The sequence below is a fragment of the Ascidiella aspersa genome, chromosome 7 (genome assembly GCF_963924565.1).
Source record: "Ascidiella aspersa chromosome 7, kaAscAspe10.2, whole genome shotgun sequence".
NCBI lineage: Eukaryota > Metazoa > Chordata > Ascidiacea > Phlebobranchia > Ascidiidae > Ascidiella > Ascidiella aspersa.
This window is the reverse complement of record NC_139453.1, coordinates 19,273,030-19,284,581: the sequence shown is the minus strand read 5'-3', so window position 1 is coordinate 19,284,581 and position 11,552 is coordinate 19,273,030.

Here is an 11,552-nt window from a genome sequence, read left to right as displayed (position 1 = left end):
AATAGAAAACTATCGTGAAACTGCGCTTTGTATAAGCGGATATTAGCACATGACAGTGAGCTTTTTAGTATCCAGTTTTTTGACTGTCGCGTAAATTTGTAACCTTTATACGATAAATGATTAAATACTTTTAAGCAGAGCTTCAAACGAGAACTTAAAAACAAAATATTTTGCAAGCTGCGCGATATTCGAACATTGTATAACTCGACTCTTTGAAATTATAATTAATTTATGAAGAAGTGAACATATTTTTCGACTGGTTCTTTCAAAATGTTCAGTTCAGTTTCAGGTTCAGAGCCTTGAAGTCTTAAAATGATTCATAAAGATACAGATTGAATTCCTATTCCCGGAAATTAATGGATTCCCGGTGAAAGTTGCGTTGTATTTTTGTTAATATCGATCCATTTACACTGTGAATCATGATTTTAATCAATGGCGTACACATAGGTTCGAAAAGCTCGCATGTTGCTAACAACCATTTACTTCTGTGTATCGGCGCTATAGCCTACTTCCTCTTTTTAAAGCCAATTATCGCTGCACAGAACATAGCATCGCGAAGAAGCGTAACATATAGTGCCCTAGCGGTTTTATATTTTATAGCACAGTCACATCTAAACACATTATATTGTAGGGACCCATAAGACATGAGAGCTTTTTTCCCGCAGCTGAAGTTAATTATCTTATAGCTTCAATTGGTATTACTGCATGCTTTAAACATCGCTTCTTTAGGGAGCACGCTATAATCAAGGCCGCTGGGTCGGTTAAAAATAACCCGAGTCTAAATCCGCTAAAAAATGAAACCCGACTTCCGAGTCCATCTCCGGCCATATGTGCCATTTCGTTAAGTTCCAAGTCCGGTTTCTACAGCCTGTATTCACCGATTTACGTAACTAAAATAAGGTGGGTGTTTAGCAATCCATTCAGAGAGGTCATGCATATCATGCATCCACCCACTATATTACATGGTTGGAAAGTATTCCACCATATGGTATTTTACTTATAAATCGTACAGTTTGCGACCTTATCAGTTTCGAAGTTTTGTACTGCGCATGCGCACGTCGGACTCGGGTGGTCTTACTCAAGTCCCGAATCCGATTCCAGCGAAACTAACCGACTCTGTAATAGAGCCCGGAGTTCGGAGTTCGACTCCGCAGCCTCGTGTTAACAGTATAACAATTACACACAACAGAGTAGGCTTCCTCTGGCACTGAATGCACCAGTGTTGTAATGACTTAAGTCATTGACTTGACTTAAGTGCACTTAAGTCACTGTTTTCAAATGACTTGACTTGACTTAAGTCCTTTGACCAAAATGACTTGACTTGACTTAAGTATTTTGGTCAAATGACTTGACTTAGACTTAAGTCATTTTGGCAAATAACTTAAGTCATTTTTGGCAAAAAAGTAAATTAAGTGTTTTTCATTAAAATTTATCTTAAGTTTTGCATATTAAACATTTTAATTGCTGTGTATTGCGTAGCCTATGTGTTTTTTTAGTTAAATTTTTGCTTATAATCGGACGAGTTTACCAATTTTAATAGTTTAATAATTTACTTTTATGTCAATGACATGACTTGAAATTGACTTGCTCTCATAATGACTTGACTGGGACTTGACTTGGGCAACAGATGACTTGGACTGGGACTTGACTTGTTATTTTTGCAAAAGACTTGACTTGGACTTAAGTCATTTCAAAAGGACTTGTTTACAACACTGGAATGCACTCAAGCATATCTTGATCCCTTTTGAATTCTGGATGGAGCTCCTCGCAGCACGGCATAGGTCTTAATGTTCTTTCGCATGATGGGCATTGATATGTTTCATTGTCTTCCTCCGTCAAAAATTCCTTGTTCGTTCACCATTCCATTACTACGGCGTAATTGTTGGAACAGTTTTAGTAAACGATTGTTTTCAACTGAGCCGCAACCAAAGCCACAGCCTTAATTGTATCCCGGACATTTCACGGATATCGGGTAGGTAAAACTTAGCCCTATGGATTTACTGTTCCCAAGATTTTCGGGACTTCGTATAACCTTTTCCTTGACCAGTTGTTGCAATACGGCATCCTTTTTTTTAGCGTTTATATATGGTGAATCAAAATCCCTAAATTTATTACCAGCATTGTTTAGAGTGATTTTCTCGAGAGTGTTATCGGATGTGTTGACTTCTGATCCAAATTGAAGTGCAACTATATTATCGGTTGTAGGCATATTTCAGTGTGCTTTATCTTGCTTTGGCTTGCATTTTACCCAGTCTTTATTTAAGCGTTTAGGACAGTTTGCCTGTTTGTGTACCAAGTCTTGACCTTGAAGTCACGTAATATTCACACTCTGCCTTTCTGATTTAGCTCGGGAAAGTGTTTTGGTCGACGAACGCTCAGTTCTTTGTCAAAAATTGCATTTCAGTTAGTAACCCAAACTTGTCCCTACTGTGTGTCACATTTTCCACCTTGGCATATTTTGCAGATATTTTTTTTCAATAATTTGATTGGGGGAAGGGAATAGCTACCCAGCCAACTGCGACATTGATCACTTTAATATAGAGTTTGAAAAATTTGACTTCCTCAGCTGCGCAGAGATTCGTGTGGACTTCCAATACATTTTCTCTATTGGTGCAAGTTATATCAACATCGTGGCCTCTCATCCCTAGGATTCTATCCATTTTGTTATTGGAAATCCAATACTTTTCACATAATTTAGTATCTCCTCTTTGTTCAGTGTAATTACTGTTCAAACAGTTCGGCATTTTAAAGCTGGTCGCATATTTATTGATTGCTTTGGCGTAACTTACTTTGCTGCCATTTTCGCCCAACATCCACAAGCGTCAGACTGTAATCTACCCAGGTTCGTTTGTAGGGGGAATATTGGAACTCGACCTGTTATGGAAGTGGCTAGGTTCCTACGCTGTCTCTGCTTTTAAAGTATATCACCGATCAAGGTCAAATTATTCACGGTAAATGTAAAACCTTAATGAAACAGTTTATTTGAGTGAGGCAGTCACGAACAACTTACGCAGCCACACCAGACCATTTGCGCAGTAAAATTTGCCCTTTGCACACTTACACTATATACTCGAAAAAACTAAAAATATTTGTATGTGCATGTTGTTGTAATGTATGTGTATGGTGTAAATTAATTGGATATTCAGTTTCCATCATTCATACTGTGCATTTTGTTTGTATCTTACGTGGAATTAAATGTCTACATATTAAACTTATATCAATATGAAAATACATTCAAAGATAAGGCTAAGCGTTTTTTTTATTAATCTCTTTTCCTTTGAAAAAGGCATTACACTAAGATTCCAATAAGCCTTCACCAACCCCAAAAACTAATCCACATGCCCTAGTTTAAGAACCCCTATAGCTTCATTCTCATACCGGACAAAACAAACAAAAATTAAACGCAAAAACATCTACTATAACTAGGCAAAAGTTTGCCGAACGAAGTTGTAATACCAACGGCAATTCTTACCCGTGAAAGTATATGCCCACTTTAGATTGCAAAATTTTTAATTTGCGTGAATTGACACAAAATTGTATAATTCTGTGAAACCAAAAGCTATCATTTCACATAATACATTGACATTTACAAATCCTACAAATACTTCATTCTTTAAGTTACAATTTACCAATCGTTAATACAAAAACACACCTTAAAACAACTTAATAAACAACGTTGAAGAAAGGTAAACTATAGACCTAGAATTTTAGAGCAAGCTAAAAGTGTTTGGTCCACAGCCGTGGGTCTGCCGGGGGACACACTATTTCATTTTCCGGGAAAAGAATCCGGCATTGTTCGGGATGTCGCGACTTGATGTGACGCTCGAGATCCCGCCTTCTCACCAGGACCTTGCCACAAAACTCGCAGCGGTAAGGAGTTTCCCCTTCCGCATGCAGCCTTACGTGCTTGTTTAAGTTGCTTGGATCACCAAATGGTCGACCGCATACCTACAGATTAGGAATGACAAAACTTTTAGAGTCGCCGATTATTGTAATTCACTGCGATCCACGTTAAAAAAACAGTTTATTTATTAATATATTAGTTTTGCACTCTATTGGCTGATAAACTTTATTAAATTTATTTAAGAGGGGTAAACATTGATTGGAACTAATATATTCGTAAACACATCATATTACTAAAATACTTATTGATTTATGTTATAAAAATCACATTTAAGCTGACCTTGCAAATTACTTACTTTACATTTGAGTGGTTTATAGCCGGTGTGTGTCCGAATGTGAATTTTAAGTCCGTATTTTCGAGAATACAATTTTCCACAATACATACATCGATGTGCTTTTTTTTCTTTTGCGGCGGATATGTCTTCATTTGTTGTTGGTTTGTTTACAGTGCAGTTGACACCAACAAGATTTCTTGACGAGCTCTTCGATTTTTCAGTTACGGGATTTGAAACATGACCATTGTTCGATGCTTCAAAACTCAGCGGCAAATTGCCAGAATCGTTACAGAAAAATGATTTTTCAGGTTGTTTTTTACGATCGGAAAAATTCAATGGAATAGTGTTTTCGGAAAAGGTAGGACAATTAGAAAGATTCCAGGAATGCTTTGTTCTTAGACTACTATCAAAAGAAGATTTGTCATTTTTGTGACAATTTGTAAAGTATTGAAGGTTTGCCGAAGTTTCATTTTCGATCTTCAAAGCTGTTTTTTTACAATCCATTAAGTAAGGAACGACATTATTTTTGTCTAGATTGTTAGCCATTTCATGGTTAAGTGAGTTTGTAGGACTGTAGTTTAAACTGTTACCCAGAATTTGATTACTTGCCATCAAATGACCTAAAGCAAGCCACGGGTATTGCAGGAGGGCGGTCGTGTTGTGTGACGGCCAAAGTAGATAATCACAAATTGTTTTCCTCAGGTTGTTTAAATCTCTTTCCTGTTTTATTTCGCCTACTTTCGATTTGTGTTGAAACCCTTGTTCATGGCCGAGTCTCTTAGTGTCTTCCTCAAAAAAATTGTGGTTGTCTACGCTTTCAGCCATTTTGTTTGTGGTATTTCCAGCCATAAGATAGTGGCTACGATAGTCTTTAGCGATGACGCCAGGTAAAGTAGTAGTAGATTGTTCTCCGAAAAAATTTAGTCCTGGGGGTACAAAACCGACGCAGTTGACCCTATCATACGGGTTGGCGCTAAATGTACAAAGTGAGCAATCACAGTGAATTAACTGTTGTGGACGATCGAGTGCAACTTGACTCCCTTTTCCAGTAAAACTCAGCTCGAAGTTATTACTTTGCTCTTGTGGCAAATGATTCTTATAAGCCATTACTGTAATCTTTTCCAAATGCGATATATTTCTGCTGCCATGATATGAAGATGACAGATTCCGTCCAGATTTCGGTGGCAAGTTTGAACTATTGGGAAACTTGAACTTTTCCAAGAAAGAAACTTTGGGCGGACAAAGAAAATGTCGACTTTCAAATCTTGTTGCGTCGGGTTTTTTTAAAGTTGACATATTTTTTCTTACAATACTTAATATTTCTGTATGCAAAACAGTTATTATCTTTCAACAATCATAAATACGGCAATAACCTGTCAGAGCAAACTAGGTCACTTCAACTTAACGACTGAAGAATCTAATTGCGTTTCTACTCGTAGTTATGTTGAGTTCTCAGAGGGTTTTTTCTTCGAGCACAGATATTTCAACGCTTTGCTGTGATTGACATCTTTATGAAAGGCGACACCTTTTTTCCTTTTTACACGATTTTATCTTCCCTCCGCGAAGAGGAAGAACTGCAGGTTGTGGCAGCGCAAATACAAGGGGTACTTAGCCGCCGAACTTACAAATCCTCTTACACATCCATTAAGGTGACGTATCAACGGGCACGATACAAAACATGTGCTATCAGCCTTGTTAATATCTAGCCCGGTAGTCGTTGTTGTAAAAACAACGATAAAATTTGTATGGTGAGGGCAAAAATCGTGTCTCGGAACACTTTTCTCGTGTCTCAGTAGTTTTGATTGATTCCTGAACCCATTGTTCAATTCACACTGTCTTCGACTGGTTAAGATTCTCTGGATACGATTTGTAAAAACTAAATACATGAGCAAACAAGGCACGCGTCAGGTCTTTTTAATGAAGCGCGCAAATCTGGCGTCACTTTTCTGACCCGCCGCCGTCTTGTAAAAACTTTATGTCAATCAAACAGATATTTCCTAATATCTAAAAAAGGTTGCATTAAAGCGATAGTTAAAAAATAAAAAAAATAATTGTTTCTTTAAAAGTACTAGTAAATTTAGTGACTTTGACATATACACCGCAAATTTATTTCTTTACTAAATTCCTCAGTTTTTTTTTCTGTAAAGCATACACCTATATCCTTTTTGTAAACACCGGTAAATGTAGACAGGTGCGGAAAACTTATATTGCAAGGATCAACAATTGGAGAATTGAACGGTCATTTGACCATTATAGGTTTTACTGACTGGCTTTATACTGGTCGGGCGCCAACAAAGGACGGAAATGTTATAGTTAAAAGGAATCCTGATTTTTTACACGATTGCACGAAACCACTTTTGTTCATGGGTGGGCGGCTAGAACAACATAGACATTGGGTCGCGCTAGAAGCTACGTTTAACAATGGGCGTACAAGTGGAAAAATAACCGCTTTTGGTGGCAATCGGGGAATTAAAACCAGCGGCTCGCATGCCAGACAAAATTGGGCTTTATTTGTGTGGCATTGATAAACAAAATTGTTTATTTAATGTTGATTCATGCTTAAATTTATTACTTCTTAAAATTACGAAAAGTACGCTTGTTCTGTTGACTGTTATATGTTTTAAACGGATAGGCGTTTACACACTGGTGACACGTTTCACGAAAACTTGTTTTGCAATTACACCTAAATGGCAAAATCAAACCAATTTTCATATACAGAAGAATTTCATTCTAACAACGACATTTTTTAACGTTGTGTTAACAGCATTGAGCTTTACTAATCTTTCCATTAACAATCCCATCGAGAAAAGACTGTTTGAAAAAGGTGTGCATTGCACAATGTAATAAGATCTTGTGTCTCATCGCTGCAACCACGAATGGTATAAAGATAGACAGCAACATGTAGACTTATAGCCGATAAGAACACTTAGCAATCACTTCGGAATAACCTCGCTCATTTACTTTGTTTTTGACAAAACGCACTCTCTCCTTTTCACTAGATGGCAACACATGTGGAAAGTTGGCGTGACCGACAGCTGCTGTGCACCTGGGCGGTGAGTAGATCATCGAAATACTTAAGCACTGGCAGTGGTAATGTTTCAAATTTTATGAATGCCATAAGTGGTTTGAGATATATGCTGAACATAGTTACCAACAAAACAACTAACTATTAGGCGTCCCACTCCACATAAACGCCTGCTTAATAATACCTGGAAAGCATTCCCCAATTCCGAGTGCCACGGCAAGATTTTGTTGTAGCCTTATTGAGTACCATCAACGTCTAAAAAATTACTCGAGTTGTCTTAATTTCTAAACACGTAGCTTTATTTGCCTCCTGTGGGCCTATAGGCTATGAGCATGGACAGTTTCAGAGAGGGGACCGGCAATATTTTCATCTTTAATGTCAAGTTTAAATTTGTAAATGCAAAAACTTATTTGCTTATCACACTAAGTCTTTCTGACATTTTATTACGTTTTTGCCTCTTTAAACCATTATTTATAACTAAATAAACGCCATGCTAAACAAATATTTATATCAGGATGTGTTATAATTTGTGTAAAAATTTCAACGTTAAAACCGCCCCTCAAAGCTTCGTTCGCAAAACGGTTTCGTTCGCAAACCATTGTCTTTTGATGAAACATCCAAAGCAAGGGTCCTTAAACTTTTTTAGGTCGAGCTCCCTTGATACAATTTATCGAAAATCGTGCCCCTCTCTCCGATTCCATATTGTTTCGTTTCGTTTAAATGTAGAATGATCTGCATCATACAAGCAGTGTAAGGTTCATAGAAACATCACAGAGCCAGTGTAAATTGTGTGTAAAACTGGCAAGTTGCAGATGAATAATTCTTCCACATCTCAAAATATATTCCATTTAAACCACTTTTTATAATACCGTATCTATATGACCCTTTCGAAAAAGTATGAACTACGACAAAACGCCCTGGGTCCCGAGGGAATATCAATGATTATCATGTGCGCCTTACACAAAAACACACAAGAGAGTAAAATAGCTTTATTGGACTTAAGGGCCAGGGGCTGATCCAGTGTTTTTCGGGAAAATAAATTTTTTCGAGAAAGGCGTCACAAAGATGTGTTATAAGTAAGGTTTAGAGAAAGAGCAAGTAATTATTGAAAACCTGTTGGTGTTGTGCGAACCCTTGTGCAAATATGTAACCAAAGTTAATTGTAATCGTGCAATTATAAGGTTTACCATATTTTTTTAAATTTTTATGTAAAAAAGGGGCACGCATTGGGCATATAAAAGACATTACGAATATTAAAATTATAGCGACATTTATTTTCATTGTAGATTATAGGATTTTACACGGCGCAACGTTATGCGAGGCGCCTTTGGGTATCAAATATTTTTTTATGCGAGAAAATGTACTACAAAAGTGTGCGGATAGCGCGAAAATGTTTTGAAATTAAATAATAAAAGTCGGCATAAAATATAGTTTGCACAGAAGGCATACCCTGGTTCAATCTACCCTGACGACACTGTATAGTATGTATAGAAAGTATTCTAAGTAGTTTCAAAAAAGTAAAAAAAAACTTTATATTAAAGCAATTGAAAGTGCTTGAATTTGGCAAAAATAATTAATTTTATGTAACCAAAGGTTAGATCTGTGTGCATTTTTTTGTTAAAAACAGGGGCGTATGTATGATTTTTAGGGGGTGAACGGAACATAAATAATTAAATATGAAAAGTTGCGTCATATTTCACCAAGTTGCGTCATAACGTTTCGTCATAGTTATGTAACTTTAAGAAGCGTGCTGTTTTCGAACGAACATGTGTGCAAATACCAAACTTTTGTTAAGGTAATCGAGCGAATCGTGAATTTGAATTTATTAGGATTCAGTTACGTTTGCTTAAAAAGCAAAACGTTTGCTTAAAAAATACTAAGACCTATTGGCAAACAAAAAGACTTTTGACTCCTAAGTGGCTGCACTGAAAACCTATGTAAAATGTTTGCGAGCCATAACGATGTTCGTGCAGAAACATACGATTAGGCTAACTTAACGGTAAGTACATGGTCTCGTATTTGTTCGATACGAAACCAATTCTCGTATGAGACGTGCCTAATCGTTGTTAACCAATGAAGCAATAGACCCATTTTGGAGCCATCGGAGTTCGGGTTCGAAACCCTGTTAAAGTAAAGAGACAAACGACTCGCGGAACCAAAGTATAGTCGGCTAATCAAGTTTCTGGAAAGCCTGCGCACTTAAGTAGCATACAGCCCCTGTTATTAACCTACCTTGCGGAGAGGTCGGTCCAACCGCCAGGGCGAGACGTTTCGACCGGCATTGTTGTGCTAGTAGAAGGCGCAACCTTCCTGGGCATTGCTCGATATGATCCCTATCTTTTTCTTTCCTTTTTCTACCTATCTACCGCTCGCATTTGCTTCATTTATTACGTGAAGGCTACCCAAGGGACAAATTTGCTGTCCGTTATTAGCTGCTTAATTTTGCTGAATACAAGGTAAACGATGGTTTTGGTTAATTTTGCTGATTCCGAAAATGAACTCAGATATTTTCCATCAAGTGAATTTTACATTAATAAATTTATAATTATGTGAACATGGCTATGTGAAAAAGGAATAGAAATTCATAGATCCAAACAAAACCACAAAGGTTAAAAAAAAGATCAAAAACAACTTTATATAATAAAAGCAGAATACTATAGTTACTCAAATTTGTATCATCATTGATCTTTTTATAACCTTTGTGATTTTGTTTAGACGAATCTTACGATATGGATAAAAGATTAACAACTGGACAATATATAAAAATACCATTATTTGATTAACTAGAAATTAATAACAACGTATGGGAATACTAGAATTAACAATATTTTATGGGAAAAGAATTCTCTTTTTTGACTTTAGGAAATGTTCCAATGCATCCTGAAGACACCAACATTAATTTTCCATTTTTACCGTTCCCCTGACTTTGATGCGGTGAGTACTTTCTATCTCTATCTCTACCTAGCGGTAATTTTATTGAAAAAACAAAATTTATATTGTATTGTATTAATTGCCTTCTTATTTTGCTCGCTTACATACTTTGTCTCTACTCTCTCTTAGGGAGACCGCTTTAGTCTTCTGGCCAGCCAAACACTTACTCAGACAGTTTCTTTAACTCTTCCTCCGATTATTTCTTCAACCGTTTCCCTAGAAATCTTCCTTCGACGATTTATCTCACTCTTCCTCCAACTTTTTCTCCATATCTTCCTTAAACGTTTTTCTCAACTCTTTCTTCAATTTTTTGTTCAACTGTTTCTTAAACGTTGTCTCCAACTCTATGTCCAACTCTTTCCTCTATAGCTTTTCCTCCAACTCTTCCTCTAACTTTCACCTTTAACTCTAACTCTTCTAACTCCCATTTTTCTAACTCTAATTCTGCTAATATTGCCAAGTAGACATCAATGAAGCTGTGCACATTTTGACATGTGCTCTATCTGAAAAAATGTGCGCACATTTCGCGTGCACATTTTGCGTACATTCTGCAAACAAAACGCCACATCTCTTGACAGGAATATTTGGCAAATATACTCAAAAACGCCCCATGCTTTTTCGAGTATAGAGGCTTCTCACATACTGCTTTAAATACTTTGGTTCGATCTACTAATGCTTTGTTACAGATGTTTTGCCTTTGTTACAGATGAGTAATTTATTTTCTTTGTGGCTGTTGATTGAATACGATTTTATATTTTATCGACCTTGCAACTATTAAATTTGCTTTTTAACAGCTGGTTGCACTTCAACTCTTAAAAGAAGTTCCGGATCTGCAGAACGAAAATATTTTGTATCACGAAGAGTCGTAATAGAAGTAAACGGACGGCTTGTTGACTCTTTGAAGATTATGAAAATGGACATAGTCTATTAGTTACATTGTCAAAGCTGGTGTTCCCACAAACTAATGTTTAAAGGCTGTAATGTGACAATAGCGTTTATGTGCGAGTTAATAAACACCCCAAATTCCACAAAATCAAGTTATATGTCTGCTATAACGCTTTTCAAGGCTTTGCAAATTTCTAGTTCTGTAGTCTTGTTTAGAAGAAGTGTTTTTATTGTATATAATCAACTGGGCAAATTATTCTATGGTATCAAATTTTGTCATGTCTCCTCGCACTCAGTTGCTCTTTTTTCAATCTGTATTTTGTCAAGAGCTACAGACAAATAGTGAATTTTTTTCAATGCGGTTATGAGTCAGATACATGAAGCAGTTTTGAATGCTGTAGAGGACCGTATAAAATAGCCCGCGGGACATAGGTTGCCCACCCCTGTTTTAACCATACCGCTTTGGGGTCAATGGCCCTTCCATTGACCCGAGTGTTTTGCAAAACCCTATAGTTCAGGTTGAAGGGTAAATG